This window comes from Canis lupus, chromosome 38 (genome assembly GCF_011100685.1).
Source record: "Canis lupus familiaris isolate Mischka breed German Shepherd chromosome 38, alternate assembly UU_Cfam_GSD_1.0, whole genome shotgun sequence".
NCBI lineage: Eukaryota > Metazoa > Chordata > Mammalia > Carnivora > Canidae > Canis > Canis lupus.
In genome coordinates, this window is record NC_049259.1 from 930985 (window position 1) to 943813 (window position 12829).

The 12829-nt window shown below is 44.9% G+C and overlaps 1 protein-coding gene across 6 annotated transcripts in view; it reads left to right on the forward strand.

Moving 5' to 3' along the window:
- Positions 1-12829, forward strand: part of ATP2B4 (ATPase plasma membrane Ca2+ transporting 4) — a 99364-nt gene that overhangs the window by 12846 nt on the left and 73689 nt on the right. Inside the window, exon 2 of one of the 6 annotated variants that reach the window (XM_038585948.1) lies at positions 11205-11577. The exons of the other annotated variants lie outside the window; for them this stretch is intronic. The gene's annotated coding sequence lies outside the window, so the exon portion shown is untranslated. The remainder of the gene's footprint in view (positions 1-11204; positions 11578-12829) is intronic. 6 annotated transcript variants of the gene reach the window in all.

Sequence of the window (12829 nt, forward strand, 5' to 3'; positions counted from 1 at the left end):
AATCTGTGGTTTCAGCTAGGAGGCTTGGAAAAATAAGATTAGCATTTGCGAACCCTGCTATATGCTAGACATTGCATATACATTATTTTTTTAAGGTTTTATTTTTGGGGCACCTGGGTGGCTCAGTTGGCTAAGTGTCTAACTCTTGATTTCAGCTCAGGTCTTGATCTCAGGGTTGTGAGTTCAAGCCCTGTGTTGGGCTGTCTGCTGGGAATGGAGCCTACAAAAAAAAAAAAGAAAAGAAAGAAAGAAAGAAAGAAAGAAAGAAGAAAGAAAGAAAGAAAGAAAGAAAAAAAGAAAAAGAAAAAAGAAAAGAAAAGAGGGATCCCTGGGTGGCGCAGTGGTTTAGCGCCTGCCTTTGGCCCAGGGCGCGATCCTGGAGACCCGGGATCGAATCCCACGTCGGGCTCCCGGTGCATGGAGCCTGCTTCTCCCTCTGCCTGTGTCTCTGCCTCTCTCTCTCTCTCTGTGACTATCATAAATAAATAAAAATTTAAAAAATTAAAAAAAAAGAAAAGAAGAAAAGAAAAGAAAAGAAAAGAAAAGAAAAAGAAAACCCAATGTGGGGCTTGAACTTATAACCTCAAGATCAAGAGTTGCATGCTCTACTGACTGAGCCAGTGAGGTTCTCCCTCCTCTTTTTGCATGTACATTGTTTTTAATCCTTACAGCACAACTGTAACATGTTATTGTCCTAATTTTACAGATAAGAAAGCTAACACCCAGTGAGTTAAGTAGCTTGCCCAGAGATCTTCTGGCTGGTTAAGGTTGGGCTGGTCTTTGACCCAGGCCTCTCTGACATCAGAACCCATGTCTTTCTATCATGCAACACTGCCTCACACAAAAAAGGACTGTTTTACTTTGATTCTTCTGGAATGTACACTCCATGAGGGCAAGGTTCCTTAGGTTCTTTGTTCATTGATGTATCCTAGGCAGCTAGAATAATACCTGGCACATAGTAAGTACTCAGTAGAAAATTGTTGAATGGATTTTCCTTTGGTATCTTCTATACTCCTGGGCTTCCCATGGTCAGAGGAAAGAAGGGTAATATTCTAACCCTTGGAGAATGACCTGTTAGGTGTGCCTCTGATCCCTACTCAACTCCCACAGCCCACTTTGATGGGGAACATTAGGAGCAGTCCCTCAGAGTGGAGGAGTCCAAAGGAAAGTATGGTCCTAGAACTATCTATGATGCCTGGCTGGTACACCTGACCTAAGACCCTTAGTCCTGTGAGGGGAAGAGGGGAAAGGTTGATTTCCTGAAACTGGAAAATCTATTTCCTGGAACAATGAATGCCAAGTTCCTCCATCACTAGAGAAAAGAATGCTAATTTCCATTAGGTTTCCAGCCACAGGAGTCAGAGTTTACCAAATCCTGGATCTCTTCCCATGCCTTTCTCTATAGCAATGCTCTGTGTTCTTGGTCACCCCATCAGCATTCCTAGTCCCGGCAGCACGAGTGTAAGGATTTGGGAATGTCCGGTGGAACTGGGTTCAAGTCTGCCTGGGCAATCATGTGACCATGGACAAATTATTTGACCTTCTGGACTCAGTTTTCTTATGTTCCAGGCTGCTGGCACATAAAGATTTTTTTTTTTAAATTCATGAGAGACACAGAGAGAGAGAGGCAGAGACATAGGCAGGGGGAGAAGTAGGCTTCCCTCAGGGAGCCCAATGTGGGACTTGATCCTGGGACCCCAGGACCATGCCCTGAGCTGAAGACAAAGGCTCAAGCACTGAGCCACCCAGGCATCCTGCTGCTGACACATCGTAGGTGTTCACCAAATTAAAATTTTTCTTCTTCCAACCCTTCGTTTCTCTTTTTTCTCCATGGATCCTGCCATGAGCCTGCCTACCTGCTCCCTGCTAATCTTTGAGCTCAGTACATATATAGAAGGGTAATAGCCCATTATCCCCCATTAGCCAAAAGGCCCAGAGGCCCCAACTTCCTGCAACCCTCTACCAAGAGGCCCATAGAAGCCAAATGGGTTCCATCATTTCCCATGACAGGTTACCCTCTGGGTGCCAGTTCCAGGGTTGTGCTTGATATTTGTGCAACCACAGTCCTGGAAAATAAGACAATCTTACCTTGTTTGCTCCTGCCCTGCATTCTTCCCCTGGAAGTAGATGCTGTAAGAGCCGATGCTGGGAAGTCTCTTGTCGATGGAGGGAGCCAGGCTGGGTCACAATGCTCTCTTTGCTTGTAGAAGCCATGACCCAAGGATGCCATTACTCCTTGCTCACCCAGGTCAGCACTCAGCTGCCACTTGGAATTGAACAGGCCACTTGAGAAACAGGCAGGAAAGTCCCAGTCTGGGAGCCCCTCATTTCTTCCCAGCACATACCCACACAGAAACTTCAGCTGGCAAGGGGTGGCAGCTGGGCCAAGGTAACACATAAAGCAGAACTTGCCTTCCCTGAGCTGGAAGGGGCTTGGCACCAAGTGGCTGGGTTGGGTTCCAGTTCCTGTTTCTGCTTCCTATGGATCACTTAAGTGTTCCAGGCCCTCTGGGAGTGGGGGACATTCTCTGATTCCCTCCCAGTTTCTCAAGGATGGCATCCATTAATGGGAGATGCTTTCAGAGGAAATGAGGGTGTGAATTTTAGCTAAGAGTTCATGTGACCTATGGCAATGTGGTTGCCAGGCTGCGTCAGCTTCTGGCCGCTTCTGGCTACAGCGTCAACTGAGCCCACTCACAGCCTGTGAGCTGCTTGGAAGGAGGGGTGGTGCCTTAGTCATCTCTGAACACCCTGTGTTTAGCACAGCCCTGGGTTCATAGGATGATCATTGCTAAATGTTGGATGGGTGGATGAATAACTGAATAAACAAATAGAATTTTTTCATCAAACTAGAGTTGAGATCATAGCAAAGTTTACCTTCTCCCTTCCCAGGGTACCATCCCTGTTCAACAGTTCATCATCTGGTGCCTGCATGTGGCAGAGGCCTCCTACTGACAGGCAGGGGCCTCTAGAGGAATGAGGTCTAGATTAGAAGTTGGGACACCTGGGATTTGAACCATTCACGTTAGCTTTTTGGGAAATCACTGAAATTTGGGAAATCACTGAAAACTTTCTTTCCAGGCTTCAGTTTCTTCCTGTGTAACATGAGCAGTTTGACCTAAATGTACTTCAAGGATGTTTCAACTCTCAAATTCTCTGCCTTCTCCTAACCAAACAACCCTACTAATGAATGAGAACTAGCTACCAAATTTTTAAAATCTCAAAATTTCAAATTGAAATCCAAATTTCTTGCTTCGTCTCCAAAGTCAGAAGTGCTGACCCCACTGGCCCCACCTTTTTCTCATGGTGACGATTAGCAGGAGCTGAGGACCTGCTGCCGCATTCAGACAAATGTTTGCCCAGTTCCTTCTCCCCCCTTACCTAATACTCAGCCTGCTTTCCTTAGTTTTGTGCCTGCCTGGTCCTTCTAAGTGTGGAGGCAAGGGCACCGAGGATGGGGTGACAGCCCTTCGAAGCAGCTCATCCTTAGCTGGGCTTAGATGGCAGAGACTGGAAACAACTTCCCAGAAAGTGGGGTGATTGGTGCATGAACAGACACAATAGTCAGTGCCCCAGGAGGCTTAGCATAGGGATTTGGCACCCCAGAATTGTTGAGCCAAGCTGCATCTCCCCCTCTTTTATCTCCCTCCCTCCTCTTTACCTCCCTGCCCCTCCCAGGCCCTGGACCCATGCCGGGAGTATAACTCTGTATAACTGTGTTGGTATAACTCCATAGCCACCACTTCAAGGTGGGAGGAGGTCTGGGGCCCCATTACAGAATTTTCACAATGGTGGTAATTCCCTTTTTGCTCCTTCCTGCTGTCCAACCTCCACGAGTGTCTTTGGCACAAGGCAGGACAGGGCATTAGAAGGCCAACTGCTCAAAAAGCCACGTGAGACGATCCCGGATCATAGCTCTATTTGGATGAGTGGAGCGCACATTCTCCTGCTCACCAGCTCAGCTGGTCTCCTGCACCGTTGCTATGAACAGCCACACCCCAGAGCTCCGGGGCTGGCCCAGTCCATGGTCCCAATCCCAAAGTACCTTGTCTAACTGGGAGTTAACTTGTGCCCCAGTTTAAGGCAAAGCTGTTTCCCAGTTGGCTCCTTAGTCACCCTGCCCAAGCCCCAGGCAATGGTGCCTGTTACCTTAACTAGAGAGAGCATCCCCTACTTACCCACTCACCAAATATTTTCTTCACACTTTCTGGTTTGTATGCTTTTCTTTAGCTTGTTACTTTTAGTTTGGTCAATTATTCTGAGGTCTGGTCTAGTCTTGTGAGTGTGTGTGTGTGTGTGTCTGTGTGTGCGCGCTCGTGTGTTTTGTCCTTAAAAAAATAGCCGTCTGTATTTCTTTTCCCTAACCAGGCATTAGTCACAGTCATCATGCCTCATTCAACACCTTTCCTATGGACATGACATGTCTAAACTCCAGTTTACATGACAATTAACGCTTGTCCCAGTCATTTTCAGAGACACTGCATGTTCAGACAGGCTTTCTTTTTCCAGTGTCCTTTAGTCCAAATGGTGGATATTGAGCAAAGTGGTTCTTTATGTTTTTACAGATCCTACCCCACCCCCAAGTAAAAGGATTGCATAAAAATTGCTAACATTTACTGAGTGCTTACAATGTTTCAGGCACAACACCAAGTGTTTATTTTTTTTTAATTTTTATTATTATTTTTTTAATTTATGATGGTCACTGGTCACAGAGAGAGAGAGAGAGAGGCAGAGACATAGGCAGAGGGAGAAGCAGGCTTCATGCACTGGGAGCCTGACGTGGGATTCGATCCCGGGTCTCCAGGATCGCGCCCTGGGCCAAAGGCAGGCGCTAAACCGCTACGCCACCCAGGGATCCCCAACACCAAATGTTTAAACTGCATGACCTCCATTCCTCCTCAGGACAATCCTGGGAGGAAGGTGTTGTTTCTATTCTCCTTTTTCCCAGAGAAAAAAACCAAGGCCCAGAGAGATAAAATATTTTATCCAAGGTCCCACAGCTACTAAGTGGGGAATGTGGAATTCAAACCATGCCTCTCAAATTCCAGAATCTGAGCTCTCTACTGCTTCCACACAAGATCATTCTAGAAAGTTTGGAAAATTCAGAAGAGCATAAAGGAAAAAATAAGATGTCCCTAAGTCCAGAGATAACTGTTAGCATTTTGGTGTACTCTCTAGTATTCTTTTTTTTTTTTTTTTTTTTTTTTATAATAGTCACAGAGAGAGAGAGAGAGAGAGAGAGGCAGAGACCCAGGCAGAGGGAGAAGCAGGCTCCATGCACCGGGAGCCCGACATGGGATTCGATCCTGGGTCTCCAGGATGGCGCCCTGGGCCAAAGGCAGGCGCTAAACCGCTGAGCCACCCAGGGATCCCAGTATTCTTTTCTTTTTTAAAGATTTTATTTATTTATTCATGAGAGCCACAGAGAGAGAGAGGCAGAGACACAGGCAGAGGGAGAAGCAGGCTCCCCGCAGGAAGCCCCATGCGGGTCTCGATCCCAAGACCCCAGGATCATGACCTGAGCCAAAGGCAGATAGATGCTCAACCGCTAAGCCACCCAGGTGCCCCCCTAGTATTCTTTTCTATCTATACATTTGTGAGTATATACATTTTGAAAAATTGGAAACGTATTAGATATTGAAGTTTTTTTAAAGATTTTTTTTAAATTTTTATTTATTTATGATAGTCACAGAGAGAGAGAGAGAGAGAGACAGGCAGAGACACAGGCAGAGGGAGAAGCAGGCTCCACGCACCGGGAGCCCGACGTGGGATTCGATCCCGGGTCTCCAGGATCGCGCCCTGGGCCAAAGGCAGGTGCCAAACCGCTGCGCCACCCAGGAATCCCAAGATTTTATTTTTTTAAGACTTTATCTTTAAGCAATCTCTACACCCAACTCGAGAGCTTGAACCCACAACCCCAAGGTCAAGAGTCACCTGCTCCATCAACTGAGCCAGCCAGCCACCCCCAAATACTGTGGTTTGGGTTCTAATCTTTTCCTACACAATCCTATCTGTATCACGAGTATTTTCCTACACTATGAGGAATTGGCCACAACTCAGTCTCAAATAGGGTCCAGGGAATCTACAAAGAGCAGGCAACCAGAAGCAAAGGGTTGGTGTGATTTTAGAAGAGAAATAAAGATACAGATCCCCGCAGCCTTTTCCTTGAGAGTGGACAGTCCAGAGCCAGCCTGGGTGGGGCGCAGAAGTCTGAACCTGGGCTGAAGAGATCAGAGAAGGATCAGAGAAAGCTGGCAACTCTTGAATTGCCTTTGAGAAGTTCCCTCCCTCATATGTGTCTGGATCCCTCACGAAGGTACTGGCCAACTTATGTTTGAAGTGAGAGTTACAAATGCAAAGTGGCTTCTACACAGGCCAGGAGTTCTGGAAGCAGACACAGAACACTCTAAATCAAGCCCCTATAAACCTGTGAGTGGAATTACTCACTAACGGCAGAGAGACTAGACTGGCTCTGCCTGGTGACTTTGTGCTCTCACACTGGCCTCTGGTTGGAAAGAACCATGAGGCTTTCCTGCCGTCTTCTCTTAAATGTGTATGTGTGAAAGAGGCTGGGTAGATTTTATCTGCAGCTATATTTTTAAAGAAAAGATACTTTAAAAAAATGAATCATCCAAGAATAGAGCAGGGAGGGGCAGAGGAAGAACAGGAGGCTGTCACCAGCCATAAGATAATGAGCAAATACAGGGCTGGGGGGCAGAGACCATATCTAGCTTATATAACAGGACAGAGTTGATGCTTGCAGTCGGTAACTCGACACACATTTGGAATGACAACCTGACTTGCAAGCCTCTTGAAGTTTGTACCAACTGCCTGTTATAAATTCAAGAGTGACAGACCCCTGGTGACAGATACAGTCTTATCCAAAGAATGTTGGCATGTGTTCGGCACAGGCTCCAGGGCTGAGATAGGAGGTTTTGGGTTCATCCATGAGCTCGTACCACCTCACTGTGTGACTCTAGGGAAGACTGTTACCATCTCTGCCCATGGTCTGTCTCCTGGCACACAGAGAGTTTCCATCCCTGCACCTTTCTCCTTCCTAGGCCATCTTAGGGAGATAGATGAGAAAAATGGAGAGAGATGCTTTGGGTTTCCGTTTTGAATGTAAGAAGAATCTTCATGATTTGTTGTTCTAGAACCTTCTACAGCAACACAGGAAGAAAGCAGGGTGCTATCATTGTACATGTCACTTAACTGCTAAACTGTAGCCTTTTCATTCTGTTCAAAGTATCAGTTAATAGAGTCCTAAATACCTTATAGGGTTATTACAAGAATCACAAGGGAAAATGAATATGGGAGTACTTTGTATACTGTAGAGTGCCCATAAATGTGCAGATTATTATTTATGAAGATTCTTGGATGAGGGAAACCCCTCCTCATTTGCCTGACTCCTCTGAGGTCTGGAAGGCCATTTCTCCCTCTTATATAAAATTTGAGCCCTCATCGCTTCTCAGCCTTTTGGCTAAGATCAAGTGTAAAATTTGAGCCCTCTCCCATGCATTCAGTTGATTTTCTCTAAGGCTGTAGATGAGAGTCACACCAGCCAGTGTGACCGCGTTGCTCAAGGTAGGTGGAAAATCTGGGACTCTCAAGGCATTAAAAAGAGCCCCTTGATTGAATTCTACTCTTGACCATGCCACTAGCTAACAGCATGACCTTGAGCAAACTCCTTAACCTCTGAGGTCAGTTTCCTCATTTGTTATTTGTTCCTAATCACAAAGGATCCTTACAATAACCAGGGGGAGAGTATGGAATCTGCATAGAAGTGTTTGAGAGGTTAAAAGCACTCTCCCTGTGTGGAAGTACATCTTCAGAGCTCAGAGGTGTTTGCGAGGATGCTGAGCTGAGCCAGTAATTGACTAAGACTTAGAAGTCCTAGAATCCTATCATGTCAGCGCTGGAAGGAGCCACAACTCCAGCCCCTCAATTTTACAAGAGAACTAAGGCCACGGAAAGCAAGAGGTTCCTGCTTGTGCTCTGAGCAGGCCAGGCTCTATTCTAGGGCTCAGGTTCCCCCTAGGCACAGTGGGGTGCCCTCCAGTTTACCTCCCTGTCATATCAGCACCGCACAGTGAGGACTGAGACATTCACTATGTATGTAGTGTAATAGGCTGGGTCAGAGCATCTGGGATTTTACCTCGCCCTTCCCTTCCAGCGGGATATAAACAGTGCCTTTCATGCTGACATCCCTGAATCACCTCAGTTTTCGTCCCTGCCCTCGGACATCATGCGAGCATTGATCAACAGTTAGGGGGCCTGCCCTGCAGGGCAAAGTGTGGAGCCGGGCCTTTTCCCAGAGGCCAGGGCTGCTCAGCACAGGGCTCTCCAGAAAACCCTGCTGAGCAGTCGGCTGAGCCACTGAAACCACAGGGCGTTGCTCTTGGGGTGTGAGGCAGGCCAGGTGAAGAGAAGGGTGGGGTGAGAACTGGCTGGCTTCCCCACGGTGTCCCCAGGGCTGAAGGGTGGGGATTCCTCCCCAGGGTGTGGCTCGAGGAAGACAGGGTCCTGGGGGAGGGAGTGGGGCACGGTGAGTCACTGCCCCTCTGTGAGCCATCGCTAGCTGGCCAGGGTGGAGCCGCCACCTTCTTGGGGGGCTTTGGTGTCCAGCCAGACTTGGAAAGGGCTGAAGCGTTAGTACCCCAGCTGCTCCCAGGCCGGCAGAGCTGGGCTGCAGCAGAGCTGGCCAACACGTCAGAACTGCCCAGCCCCGGGCAAGGGCGCACAGGGCCTAGAAGTCCTAGAATCCTATCATGTCAGCGCTGGAAGGAGCCACAGGGCTTACCGGTGTGGGGCTCTGCCTGTCTGCTCACCAGGACGAGGCCACTGCGTGGGAGGCCGAATGGGTTGTGGTGGGAGGAGGCTGGGCAGCTGGTCCCCCTCCAGAGACCTGGGCCCAGAGCACCCTGGCTGGGTGGGGTTGGCACCAGCTGTAGGACCCAAGAAGTCTCAGTGGGAAGGGGTTGGCACTCTCCCCAGACTGTTTCACTTTGCATCCAAGAGGAGAAGCCCTCATGGGCCTGGGCCCCCATTTGCTAATTCCCTGAGTCTCCCTCCTTTATGAAATGATACCTCTCTTTGACCTCTCCCAACCCAAAGCTGGTGACCAGGTCACTGTGGCCTTCTCTCTCCCACCTTCCTTCTGTGTGCTCCCTTCTGGCTCTCAGCCCCTGTGCCCTGTTTCCCTTGACTCTCATCTCCACCCCACCACCCTTATCCCCACCTGCACCCCACCCCCAGAATTAGAATTTCTAAGTTGATTGTTACTTTCATATTAGGCTCATATGGTCCAATACTGACTACGTTGTTCAAGGACATTTTTAGACCTTGAAACTGACAATAGAAGTTCTCATCTAAAACAGTCTTACTAAGTTTTGGTAGATCCATGCCTATCTTTGATTGTTAAGATTAAAAAATGTTGCAGACAGATATAGTGGAAACCTATTTTTCTTCTCATCTCTAGCTTGCTTTATTTCTCAGGCATACGAAATTGAATATTTATGATAGATTTTCTTCACTGGTTTATGCATATCTCTCTTCACTACTTATTTATATAGGTTGTTTATGTATTTTAATAACCTAACGAAGATACCTGAACCCATCACCTAGGCCAAAAATGAGATCTATCATAACTTGCATCCACCTATGTGCCCTTAATATCCCATGACCCCACCTTGTCACCCATTCTGACCAATATCCTGAATTTTGTGTTTACCATTCTCTTGATAAATGTATGTATGCCTAAGCAAATATAGTACTTAGTTTTGCTTTATATTCTTTATTAAAAGTATATGTTGTATACAGTCTTCTGGGGCTTGTTTATTTTCATTCAGTATTGTTATACTAAGACTTATCCCTGTTGAATGTGACTGAAGTTCATTCATTTTCACTGCTATATAATATTCTATGGGTGAGGGTATCACCCTGTTTCACTGTTATAAACAGTACTGCAGCAACATTCCTATTTATATCTTCTGGTACATGTGTGCAAGTCTCTCCTGAGTATAGATCTCAGAAGGGAATTGCTAGGTCTTGGTATATGAATATTCAACCTTACAAGATAATAGCAGGTTGTTTCCTGATATGTTTGTAGTAGTTCTGCCCCTACCAGTGAAGTATAAGAGCTACTATTATTCCATGTCCTCTCAAGTACTTGGTATCATCAGATTTTTAAATTTTTGCCAAATGAGTGGTGTAAATAATGTCTCTTAGTGGTCTTGATGTGCAGTTCTTTGATTACCAATGAAGCTGAGCAACATAAATAACACTGCATAGATCAGACCCACAGAAATCGCAGATATTGGAGTTATTAGGTATAGAAAATAGGAGCACCTTGCTGCCTCAGTTGGTGAAGTGTGTGACTCTTGATCTTGGGGTTGTGAGTTGGAGCCCCACATTGGGAGTAGAGACTACTTAAAAATAAAATCTTTAAAAACATAAAGTGAAAAAAAATATTTTTAAATATGTTATCAGAGGGGCTCCTGAGTGGCTCAGCCAGTTGAGTGTCTGACTCTTGGTTTTGGCTCAGGCCTGAGATCAAGCCGCATGTTGGGCTTTGCACTGATCTCTGCTTGGATTCTCGGTCTCCCTCTTCCCCTCCCCCCATGCTCATGCACGCACTGTCTCTCTCTCTCTAATATAAATAAATAAATCTTTAAAAATATGTTATAAGAAATAAGAGGGTACTGAAAGAATGATGGACAAGAAACTCAACTGATCAGGCAGATATCCAAGGGAGCCAATAGAAATGAAAAAATAGTAGAAGTAGAAGAAACTTAAATTCAATGAATAGTTTAAAAAATAATATATTACAGCTGATGGTAAAGCTAGTGAATTGGAAGATATTGCTGAAGGAATTATATAGATGATGGAAAAGAAGATGGAATATGTGGAAGAGGTATAAAGGCAGGAAAATAGAGTACATGTTGACAAACTTTTTCTGTAAAGATCCAAGGAGTAAATATTTTAGGCTTTGAAGCCCGTATGGTCTCTGTAATAACTACTCAGCTCTGCTGTTGTAGTGTGGAAGCAGCCCATAGTCAATATGTAAATGAATGGGTATGGCTAGATGCTAATTAAACTTCCTTTACAAAAACAGGCAGCAGGTCAGATTTGGACCCTGTGTCATAGTTTGCCTATGCTTGGAACAGAATAAAAAGATCTCAGTACACCTTTAATTAATGTTCCAGGAGGAAATAATGGAGAAAATAGGAATATGACAAGATTTGAAGAAGCAGTGGTCAAGAATCATTGAAGTACAATCATTATACCTAATGAATCCCAAGAAGAATAAATAAAATTCACCCCTAGACACATCAAAATGAAACTACAGAACACCAAGGATAAATTATTTTAAGAGTAAACCCAGAAGGTAAATTGCTTTCCAGGGAATGACATTTAGACTGACAACTAATTTCTCAACCTCAACCATTAAGAGCCAGAAGACAATTGGAATAATATCTGCAAAGCACTGAGAAGATAACTGCTAATGCAGGATTCTACCATCAATGACAGTCTTCCAAGAATGAGGGCAAATAAAGGCCTTGGTGTATAAATTGAAAGGTGAGTAATTGGAGTTCAGGTGATCTAAGGTCCATGTGTTGCTTGGAAAGAGGTTAAAGATATTGGTTATTGAGAATTTTTAAGTTAAATATACATGTTAAAAAAATAAATATATATATATATATATACATGTTAGTATTTCTAGGCTAACACTAAAAAACTAGGAATAATGTAACTTCAAACTAAGAAAATGGGAAAAAAGAAAAGGAAACATGAATGAAGACCATAGAAAATGTGGCCATTAAAAAATATTTAAGATTGTGATCTAGAAAAAATAATAACTATTGCCACTTATTGAGTAGCTACCATGGAGTCATTTTGATTCGTTAACATTCATAATTTCATGTGATATACATACGAGTACCATGCAAAAAGAAGGCATAAAAATTATAGTTTCCATTATCACTGCATCTTTGTACTCAAAACAAAGTCTGGAACTCAGTAGAAACTCATTTGTTAAAAAAAAAAAAAAAAGAAAGAAACTCATTTGTTAAAGAATGAATGAAAAAGAAGTGAGTGTGGATACTATATAAAGATGAGCAAACTGTGGGATCCCTGGGTGGCTCAGCGGTTTAGCACCTGTCTTCGGCCCAGGGCATGATCCTGGAGTCCGAGGATCGAGTCCCACGTTGGGCTCCCTGCATGGAGCCTGCTTCTCCCTCTGCCTGTGTCTCTGCCTCTCTCTGTGTGTGTCTCTCATGAAGAAATAAATAAAATCTTTAAAAAAAAGAAAAAAGATGAGCAAACTATTTCCTGAGAAACAGCATGGTGAAAGGAAAGACATCAACGTGAATATGAAACTCACCTTCCCTAACTTAGGAACTTTGTGGTATTGAACATAAAAATGCCCCTCAGTCTTTTTTTTTTAAAGATGTATTTATTTATTTTGGAGAAAGAGAGAGCAAATGTGCATGTACACACACAGTGGGAGAGCTCCACTGAGTGTGGAGCCCGACATGGGGCTCTTTGTGGGGCTCCATCCGGGGCTTCATGCTGGGCTCAATCACAACTCTGAGATTGTGACCTGAGCCGAAATCAAGAGACCGACACTTAACCGACTGAGCCACCCAGGCGCCCTGCCCCTCAGTCTTCTTATCTGTAAAAATGGTCATAGAATACTTGACACCAAATAATGCTCATTAAATGCTAGATGCTTGCTAAATGGTAGATTTGGAATTCAACCATAGCTACTTTCCCCTCTACTATGTAGTAGATTTTTCCTCTCTTCTCTAATGCTGCAGTATCATGTGAT